Raw genomic sequence first — 11924 nt, forward strand, 5'->3', positions numbered from 1 at the left:
CATCAGGAAGTGCGGTTCCGGCACGCGAGCTCGCCTAACGAACCGTAAACATGCAGAGATGTTTGCGCTGAAATTGTGCAGGTCACTTCCTCTAAACCAGAGAAAATAAAAACCACTACACCACAAAAAGGTAGACGCCGCTAATTTATCTAACCTAAATTGCGAATGTAATCATTGCTCGATTAACAAAATGCATCGTAAGTAAAATTTCAAAGACCAATGTATGCCTTTCGGAAGAACTGCTGGATATCATTCCCCCCCCCCCAAAAAAGAAAAACACAGTTGCGTAAAATGGGATACCAAAATTAAATTTGGGCTTGTATGACTACAACGTTTGGTTGAATTTATCAGAAATTCTAACCCAAACAATTGGTTATAAAACAACCCAATAATGGGTAGTTGCAGTTTTCACCCTTTTTGGGGTAAAATTAAACCAGGCAATTTTTCAATGTGGGGACATCAGGAGGGTGAGGGGTCTTCTTGAGCGCCGAGGGGGGGGGGGGGGGGGGGGTCGGCCATGGTTACGCCACTGAATATGATTCCTTCTTGAATGAATCGAGGAACATTACAATTGGCCGGTACAAACAAATATCTTTGTCTATAGTTTTCACTTAAAGTTTGCCTTATTGACCAAGCCTGTGTTTTTTTCTGAAATGATAGAAAAACAGGTTAAACAACTTAAATTGCATAGCGTGTATTTATATAAGACGGATCTTTGTGTATTGAAAACAAAATAAACGAAAGGAAGTTATCAAAAGTTATCTAACACACAAGAAAATAAACGAAGAAACCCCTGGCCCATTGGTTACTGCAGCAAACGATTAATTAAAAAAGGTACAGGTGCAGTGAGCTTCGATCTAATAAAGTTTCGTGGATTACCAAGCACAGAATACCAGTGAAGATACTGCATTCACAATTGACACCGTTGTCTTTACCAATAGTAAATTTTATTGCTTTTTCTTATACGGTAATTTTCACACCGATATTGAATTGTGTTGGAATTGTTGGAATTTGTGTATGGTATATAACGTCATCGTGTACGTATGCAATCCGCGACCATCGCCATGTTGATTGGCAGTACCAATTTATATCACTAATCTCTATTACTGACGTGGATAGGCGGTAAGGCTGCCGTGACCGACGCCACGCGTCTGGCATGAGTAAAACTACGGATGAACCATAAATGGCCGCCCAGAAACCTCAGGCCTATGGTAGCAGACCAGTAAATAAACTTCCATAGACCCCAATGGTAAATGCTCCCACTTCAGAAATTCGGGAAAAATACTCACAACTCTCCAAGGTGTTTGAGACACACATCAAATTAAAGCTTATTTCATCATCTTTCATTTTCTTTTCAATTTTTGGGGGGTCAACTGATGACTTTTAGGAGAAATTTCTATCTGAAGATGATCACCCCTGAAAATAGTTCTGAAGCCCATCGCCATTTTGAAAAACGATGCCTACACTCCATTGCAAAATAGAGCGCTTTTAGGGTCCAAATTACATCCAAATTACACAGAACTGCAAGTTCCCAGTCCTGTACACGGCTTCCACCCATATTTTTTACAAACCCTCAAGTTCACAGCCCACAGCATGCTCAAATACCGAAGATTTTGAGGGCATGCAAATCGTGATTTGGCCGGCGTAGGCAATTTCGGACCGATTTACTGGTCTGCACCCCTATGGGTTAATGAGCGCTTACCCACGTCAGTATAATGAGGGCAGTGCTTCATGCGCGAGTTTCATTCTTAGTTGGACAAAAATATGACCCTTTCTGCGCAAACTAGTCACTCGGATACATTTTTGAAAACTGGGATTTAGGGCTCATTGGAAAGGACATTGAATAAACTCTCCAATCCGAATACAGCAAGTCGGACAAAACCGGACGGAGTTTATTGGATTGTATCAGTTCCCTATTATCGCGCCTCGGAAAGTTTGAACAATCGAGAAAATTTATTTAGCCTTTACCGCCTAAACCTGAATTTCGATAATTCAGTTTTTCATATGTACAGTGCATTATACTCTGAAATTATGGCCGTTCGACTACCGACTGGTTTTATGCTGGACGGTCAAAAACACTATAACTCTATGAGCACATAAAGAAGGTGTCGTGCGAAGGGGCTTGAGAGGGGTAAGACGCGCCCTTTAGAGAGGGAAATCTTACAACTGTACAGAACTTTAAATTAATACAAGTTGAGTCTATTTTTCTCTGTTTTTATCATCGTTACTAAAGTGATGTTTAGTGGCCTAAATTCGTTTAAAGTTTACACTCTCTTTAACAATCAATAAATGTAAATGTTTTCCAGGATGTCGAATTTTGTAAATAATATATTCATGTAAATACAGAATTCTTAAGATATATTTATTGGATTTATTTTAAATTTAACTTATTGCAATTCTACTTAATGAACATATTACTTATCTAAATAAATTGAACTGCAACTTTAGATATATTAAATTGTTTGTAACAAATATATGTATATATTTCCGATTATAAATGAAACAATTAAACTTGTATCTTATTTCATTTCAGTTTATTAAACCATATCAAAACACGTCAAAGAATGCTATTTTTTTTCATTGGGTGACTGTTTAATCTTGCTTTAGATTAACCAGATACGGATCACACTGGGATTAAAAAGAAAACGACAACGCAGATTATGTTTCAGAGCGATCTGATATGGTGTATTTGTAAGTTTGTGTCAGGGTAAAGGCATTTCTATCACGCCTTTTGCGCCTCAACTCTAGCGACCTATTCCAAAAGACCATCACAAATTTCGTCGTTTCAATCACCAGTCTGCTTGTTAATCAAAACGCGCGACACGGCGATCACAAGACGACGATAGTGTGTGAAGAGGCCAAACATACCGACACAATTCACACCGTCTACGGTGCGCGAAATTGTCCGTAATCTTTCACCCAGAATTGCGCTCTTGGCTCTTGATAGAGACCTCATCCATCATACCCAGCTTGATGTCAACACTTTAACCGAAACGCCCGGGTGGTTTCTAATCAAAAGATCTGGCATCCTCGACGGAAGGGGAGGATTTCAAGTGTCCTCTGAAGGAACTCGGAAGAAACAATATCTCCTTCAGGTTTGGTTTGAGGATGCTGGAAGTTTGAGCATCAGAAGAGATGATTGAAAAGAGGCGAGTATGTACTTTCCGAGTCGATACTTACAGAAACACCTTCCGTGAATTAATCATTCCCAGCACTCAACTCACAGATAGGCCTATGCATCATCATGGCCAGGTTGACTGGAAAACCGGCTTTTATTTGGTCTAACAATTTTCAGGGTCAATATTGACATTCTCCGGGTAAAAAAAATGACACTTCACTGGATCATTTTGAATCGAGAACATTGCGTCGGGTGCCCGGCAGAAGGGCATATGAGCGTTCTGACGCAAAAATCATTTTCAAGAAAATTGCATTGAAAGGTTTCATTGTTCCCTCGCGCGCATTATGTATTTAATGTTCTCCCACGCGTAATATAAATCGTACGAATTTGAAATTTGTCAAACGTATGAATCATAGGTTTAGGAACAACTTGTATTAATTTCTGACGAAAATGTTAAAATTTCATTAAAATGGAGGCAGTTTTCTGCATATGCCCTTTTGCTGGGAACATTTTGGTCATTACGCTACATTGCATAAGGGCATATGCACATTTTGTCCTTCTGCCGGGCACACGATTTGGCAAACGTGTCATTTTGGCCAGGAAAAGTGTACATTTTGACCCCGAATAATGTCAGGCAAAATAGAAATCGGATTCCGGATTCCACCCAAACGTTTTATGCATTGCAATACCCTAGCAAAATATTGATTCACGGGACTGATGCTGTATAACAGTGGGGTGTTGTGGTCCAATGGTTACGGTGACCACAAATTCGTATCCTAGTGGAGACACACACACAATAGGGAACAAAACATTGTAAAGGTCTCCACAGGGCAATTTCTATAGATGAATAGGTCTCCACAAGGTTTTCACGAAATAGATATATGGGTTTTACTCAAAAACTAGGAATTTCCAAGGTGGGTTGATCCGTCGCAAATGGAAGAGTTTTAGAAAAGGGATATCAAGTCCAAATTTCAGCCAAGGAAACTAATTCTGGTTAACATAAGAGCATTTTGAAACTTCACTTTCAAAATTGAACACTTTACTACACGAGAACAAAGAAATGTCTCCACAAGGATACACATTTTAGAATGGGTGTTCCACTTGTGTGCCCAAGGGCGGATCCAGAACACAATTTTTGGGGGGGGCCAAAAAAAAAATTTGGACCCCAAAAAAGTGGGTCCAAAAAATTACTTTTTTGGATTCTAGATGCTCTGTGGTGCGATCTGAGGCAATTTCTGACCACTTTAACCAATGTTTTTTTGAGGAAAAGATGGTGGTGTACTCATTGCCTGCCTGTATTGCGATGTCACATAAAAAAAAAAAAAATTGGCCTCGTTTTTTTTTTTTTGGGGGGGGGGCATGGCCCCATTTGCCCCCCCCCCCCTGGATCCGCCCTTGTGTGTGCCGTGGTTCATAGGTTCGAACCCTGACGGGCCGGGACATGGTGCTTGTGCGCTTGGGCAAGGCACTTTACTACGATTGTCTCTCTCCACCCACCAGGTGTAGTAAATGGGTACATGTGAAGGTAGAGACCATATTGCACGGATCTCGAGCTATCTTTTAGTTCAGGGTCTCATTTCTGATGAACAGTGATAAAAATTGTGATGTACATTTGATCATAATTCATAATTTGCGCAAATTATTATATAAATTATTATCATTATTACTTACGACAAGCAATTTTATTTCATGTTTTAAAACAAATGTCAAAGGATAAGTTATCCGAATTATTTAGAGGTAAACTTTTGATCAAAACACTAGACAAGTTTTCCGGTTTCTTTTTAGACACGTGTCCAATGTGCACGTACAAAATTCTTGTTTTTAAAATAATTTATTCTTTTTAAATTATTTCACCGTGCACCACTTTAATACGTCAGCGTAAAAAAAGGATTACCTGCACAAGATCCGAACACGTGACTTCAGTAATTATGTTATGCCACATTATTATTAAAGGCACATAGGATCTTCTGCATTAAATCCCCAAAAGTAACCTAGACCGAATTATTATAAAAAAGCTTACTTGGATTAAAGACCGCACTGGTTCTAAACACCCGTGAAATCATTCCGTCTGGCTTGCTGTCATTTAGAAGAAATACAGAAATGTCGGTGATTTCCAATGATCAACTGACTAGTGTTGGGAATAAAGAGTACTACTGCCGAAACCATGTTTCGTGATAAAGAGATTGTGCATGGTTTTCCACTGTTTTCTCGAGAAGACCCTGAGCTACAACTTCAACAGGTCAGGTTTTGAACATTCCTCTTTGGATTTTGAGTGGTGTTATTATTGGGAAAACAAAATACATAAAAAGCCTATATTATGCCTTTACTTATATCTAATGATTAATGGAGCTGTTAAATATCTGGGGTATAGCGTTCCATCAAACGACGCCAAAAAAACGCCAATAAGCGCCTTCGAAATGTCAAAGTGGATTAAAACTATCCTCGCTCATTTAAGCAGTTCATCGCAAAACATGTCACTGTGATGTCCTTCCTTGCTTGAAGGAATTTGTTTTGCGAGTAGAAGGGGGTCCGAAGTTTCGGCCTCATTTCCAAAAGATGGGAGTTTAACTGGACTGAGCTAATTTGCGTACCCCGCGTGAAGCATGGGGCGGAAATGCAGTCCGACAGACCTGCGCCCGGATGCTCGGTGACTATTTCTCAAGATATCAATCAATTTTGCTTGGTAATTAACCAGGTTTGGACCTCGCTTACCTGATTACACTGTTGATTGTCCGACCAGGATTACCCAACAGGGGATTCTGAGACAAACGGAACGAGGACGGAGTGTATTTTACGGCAAATTCTGCACGCGCGGATATTGCAGATTCTGCTTACCTGGCATCAATTAAGAATAGGTCTATAACAGGTCAAGATACAAGGAAGAAAGTACAAGGAACAGTTATTACATATACCGGGGTACAAACGCTCTGCTTTGAATGGAGAATATCCCTGAAGCAATGTATCGGGATACTGGCGTGTCCCCGAGCAAGCTAGTTTACTGCAATTACCACTTCTAATAAACTACCGCTCCATGCATTCCACAAAGTTGAATCGCCCTGACGTCATTAACGCATACACACAAAATTCCCAGTGCAATAACAGAACTGGTTAAAAGATGGTTGGTTTTAAAAGCCAATTTTTTGAATGAAACAAACCAAGTAGTAATTTAGTCTCACCGAGTGAAAGACAAACATGTTTAGCCTATCCTACGTCATATTGTAACCCTTCCCCCGCACACACAAAAAGGTTTTCCACCAGAAGGGGACTGTAGGCCTATAACCTCGGAAAAAAATTCCCCTTAATCCAGACAAAATCCACGCACGTGCTCTCAAATCCGCGCGTTTTGCGTAAAGGGGCCGGATTATCCAAATATAGGTCGTCTGGTGGTGATAAAAGCAAGGAATCGATACCACCAGACGACCTATATTTGGATAATCCGACCCCTTTACACAAAACGCGCGGATTTAAGAGCACGTGGGTTGATATCACTCTATAAGCCTCCATAATACACATGAATTCACGCAAACAAATAACAATCTCAGGTGCGTTCCCAGTAACCGAGATTTGCCATAAAGATCCTATCGCCTGGAGCTCATCCTAAGCCTATACACAGTACGCCAGGCGCGTTACAGTTCCACCTGCTTCGAATCCGAGGCGTGTTTTGATGTTGATGGACACCATTTTATAATTGAATCATTGGTGCATTAGGCATTACTCAATTGCGTATTTGGAAATACATAGTATTTGGCAGTGTTGTAGTCGAGACCGGATAGTCCGAGACCGAGACCAAGACCGAGACCTGAAGTTGCGAGACCGAGACCGAGACCGAGACCGAGACCGAGACCGAGACCGCGCATAATAATAACAATAATCTAAATAAACAACAAGACACTAATTACAGCTGAACAGTCTGTCCTTGAGATGTTGATGTTCATAGGGATGTGAAGGAAGTGATTGAAAGTTAGGAATCACTTGTACCTGCTTAATTGTGTCATACGAGTGCTCTTCGTGTTTGCTTCATGCTTTAAATTACAACATGGCAACAGAATTTGTTATTGTCACGATCAATTAAAAAAAATGGAAACAACCTAATTTAAAGAAGGGGAAAACCTTATTGTTGTAGTCGAGACCGGAGAGTCCGAGACCGAGACCAAGACCGAGACCTGAAGTTACGAGACCGAGACCGAGACCGAGACCAGCCCCTTCAAGGCGGACCGAGACCGAGACCGAGACCGCGGATAATAAATAACAATAATCTAAATAAACAACAAGACACTAATTACAGCTGAACAGTCTGTCCTTGAGATGTTGATGTTCATAGGGATGTGAAGGAAGTGATTGAAAGTTAGGAATCACTTGTACCTGCTTAATTGTGTCATGCGAGTGCTCTTCGTGTTTGCTTCATGCCTTAAATTACAACATGGCAACAGAATTTGTTATTGGCACGATCAATTAAAAAAAATGGAAACAACCTAATTTAAAGAAGGGGAAAACCTTATTTGATGAACTCCATATATTTTTGCCACTTTTTTAAAAATATATATTTTTTTATATTGCTTATCTACTATAAAGTGTAAATCTGATGAAGAGACTCTAACTTAGGAGTACGACAATTTGTACTAGTTTTTGCAAAACTTGAACATGTTGAGACTTGACAAAAGTAAAAAGTTAAAGGTGGATGTTTCATATGTTATAGGAACTCGGACCCTAAACTCCACAGCCACCCCTTGGTTTCAGCAATGTCCACTAACGGATATTTAAATGCAACTTGAATTTTACATGGGACCTCCTTGTAAACCTGATTCGAAAAAAATTTGGAGCAAGAAAATATTGATTTATTTTTTAAAATTTCAGTCATGGAATATAGATTTGTACATGTAGACCAAAAAATTGAGAGATGGTAGCCAGAAATGGATTGGTCTGCCCCCCCCCATCCCTCTTTGTGATTCTCCTTCCAACCCTGCATGTTTGTGTGTCCCCTACATGTTTGTTTCTTGCTCCTCTGTCATTTACCTCTGAAGAAGGCCTGGCTAAGGCTGAAATGTAATGCCACTTTATTTTTGTTTAATGTCAATAATGTTACATATACTATTAAAAGAAGATTGATGAACCATATTTGCCTGATCTATCTTCTGTTAATCTGCCCGCTGTCATCATCATCATTAGCCTATTTGAGAATATGGCCGACACAATAGAAGGGCGCTGTCACAAACTGAATGTGGTGGGTGAGATGCACTTTTAGGATTCATGGCTCAGTGCCCACGCCTCTCTGTGTGTTTGTACTGTGCCCAGGGGCGGATCCAGAACACAATTTTTTTGGGGGCCCCCCAAAAAATTGGTGTCTCCCAAAAAGTGGGTCAAAAAATTACGGCGTGGGGTTCGGGGCCCGCTTAAGGGCCCCGAAAATTTTTTGGATTCTCGATGCTCTGTGGTGCGATCTGAGGCAATTTCTGACCACTTTAGCCAATGTTTTTTTTAGGAAAAGATGGTGGTGTACTCATTGCATGCCTTTATTGCGACGTCACATAAAAACAAAAACAATTGGTTTCGGGGTTTTTTTTTTTGGGGGGGGGGGCATTGCCCCCTTTGGCTCCCTCCCCCCCCCCCCCCTGGATCCGCCCTTGACCGTGCCATCGTATCGCCCGCATCGGCTACTTTGCTGGGCGATTTACTTGAATATTTTAGTGATTAACAAGTACGACATATTGCCAATATATTAATCGTTTATTGTGATGGCCGTAAACAGCATATAGCGATTAATGGAACACAATTCTTCTTGACTCATGCAAATGCAATTGACATTTAGGAAGGAGACGAGGCAGGCAATTAGACTCTATTTTTGTGTGACCATGGCAGTAGCTCAATTTGTTTTTATCACAGATGAAAAGATGAATACATGGCGAGTCAAAAAGAAAGTGACCGTATGATAAAAAAAAATTGGCACGCTCCATTTTGTAAAAAATATAATTGGGATAAAGAACATGTTATTGAGTAGTAACTGTGAACATTTCACGTAATTTTCATACTCTATTCCCAAGTCGTGTCTATTTTAATAAAGAGATCACAAAATTCAGCTGTCCACCACTAATACCAATTTAACGGTCTACAAATTGATGAATATCCATTAATAAGTATAATGAAAAAAACCCAACGTTTTCCCGCTTCCACGAATAAAGGAAAAATTGAAAAGGAAAATACAAAAAAAAATCACCACTATTTCTAGGGAAAAAGAGTTGAGTTGTTCCCCATATTCAAAATACAAAATCTGACGGTAAAAATAATGTTTCAGTCTTGATTCATAAGATTTAAATCTCAGTTGTATTTGGAATCAATGAGGATGGCTATAAAGTGCTTGTTTCAACAGATCATCCCACAATAAAAACGAGAAATAAGAAGAGGAGCAATGGTTATTGGACTATGCCTCACTCACTAGAAAGTGAAGAGAGACATGTCCATTAACATCACACTGCAGTCACATTTGCCCTAAACTGATTCTTTACTTAACCCTAAAAGGGCCGGGGGCGGAATCCACCCCCCTCACTTTTTGGCTGGTCTCGACTCGAGACCAGCCAAAATATCGAGACCAAAGGGGACTGAGACCGAGACCAAGACCGAGACCACAGCTCCCGAGACCGAGACCGAGACCGGCAAAAAGGGGTCTCGAGACCGAGACCGAGACCGGTCTCGAGAACTACAACACTGGTATTTGGACGAATCCATTATGTCCCTTAGCAGGATGTTTTACCATAATCGTCTCTTTACTGGGAGTATTACTTTGATTTGCCACGAAAATAGCTTTATCTACCACAAAAAAAAAAGAATAGTAGCTAGCTATTTTACATTAACGTTCATTAAATATTTCCGAGTCATGTACAATCATGGTACAATGTAGTTTGATATAATCCTTGCTCCATGATATAATTGTCATACAGCTCGAACGGCAATCCGCAGTGGGGTTCGATTCCAATCATTGTTAATTTGATTGATTTTTTAAAATCAAAAGTACACATTGGTTTCTTGTAACAATCGTTTAGACGGAATAAACAGATTAATTAAACGATGGGGAAAACCGGTATACGCATAGATACTGTGCAGTATACACGACTCGACCCCCTTCTACTCGTAAAACAAATTACTCCAAGCAAGGAAGGACATCACAGTGACATGTTTTGCAGTGAACTGCTTAAATGAGCGAAGTTACTAGTAGTTTTAATTCACTTTGACATTTCCAAGGCGATTGGTGTTTTCTTGGCGTCGTTTGATGGAACGCTTTAGGCCTACCCCAGATATTCAACAGCTCCATTATAATCAATGCAGATATAGGATCATTTGCTTTTTATGTATTCAAGTTGTTGTCCCAATAATAATTTACCACTCAAAATCCAAAGAGGAATGTTCAAAACCTGACCTGTTGAAGTTGCAACTCGATATCAGGGTCTGTTCGATACAACTGTGAAAACCATGCACAATCTCTTGATCACGAACATAATGCTTCGCAATACTTTTAATGATGCGTGCTCCAATCCTTATGTCTAGGTTACTCATTACACACGGTCAGAGCACTGAGTGGTTAAAATTGCCGTGGCTGTAGGCCAACAAAAAGTCCATTCACAGAGAGATGCGACCATCTCAGTGGACGAATGCACGCCGTGAAAGACAACAGAGAGAAAAAGGAATCACGCTGACCCCTCGCGGACTTCGCGGCTTCTTCGGACTTCTACGGGTCGTTTGGGATGTTGGACTAACAATCTTTCTAAATATCGCTGGGCCTACAAACAGTGAGTAATTAAGACACTGCAAAGTCCGGATCTGGATTTCAGAGCGAGGAACTCGGACTTGATTAAGCCAGGGGTATCAAGGGAATAAAGAGTGACCTTTGCTTAGACCAATCGATAAAGACCGACCGTGCGCTGGATGGACAGACAAATAAATCTGAGGCCGAATCTTAAAGTCACATCCCTCAGATCTTGAACATAATTCCAGGACCTGCACCTCACGATGTTTTCCACCCACGGCCACTCGTACATCTAGGGATATCGCTTGTCTCAGCCTGTTTCGTTTTTACATACAGAAACCATATCAAGAGAAAGTAAGTTCGTTCAATGCTTAAAGGGAATATACAACATTTGCAAACATCGAAAAATAAAACTACCAAGTTTTTAAGAAATACCTTACTAGGATGTTGGTAAATGACAGTCTAAAGCATCCTGTAAAATTATGGCACCTGGTGTGAAGTCATTTTCAAGAAAATGGTATTTTTGTATACATTTCCAACGGTGGTCGGCCGACCACCGTTGGAAAAACCTAACTATATTTCAACTACTGCTCCAAATTTACCCTTTTTTCAGTCCAAATTTTGTTTAGTATTGGTTACATGTTCATGAACGGATGCAGGCCAGCTAGACTGGTTCCCTTACCTTACAATTTTCTGGCAACTGTAAATTGATCCATTTCATGTTTTTTTTGGTTTTTCCAGCATTTTCGAACACAAAATTTCAAACATGTCAGTGTAACAATATTTGATATATAATACTAACCCCTCAAATACTCCATTTCTGAAAATTACAGCAAAAGCCAATGATGTACATTCCCTTTAAGGTAATTACGTTTTTTTAGCTGATGACCACATAACAAAATTGGTTACTGCACTGTCTGCAACACAAAAAGAAATAATTTTTCTAAGACGTTTTAAGAAGACATTTAACAGCAAATTATTAGCTTTTTGATGATCGATGACGTTTCTATGTAGCTTTTCCTTGAACCTTTTTGGAACAATCCCTTTTCATGGTGAAATCTCTTTTTTTCG

The sequence above is a fragment of the Patiria miniata genome, unplaced genomic scaffold, assembly GCF_015706575.1.
Source record: "Patiria miniata isolate m_02_andy unplaced genomic scaffold, ASM1570657v1 HiC_scaffold_3, whole genome shotgun sequence".
In the NCBI taxonomy this organism is placed as follows: domain Eukaryota; kingdom Metazoa; phylum Echinodermata; class Asteroidea; order Valvatida; family Asterinidae; genus Patiria; species Patiria miniata.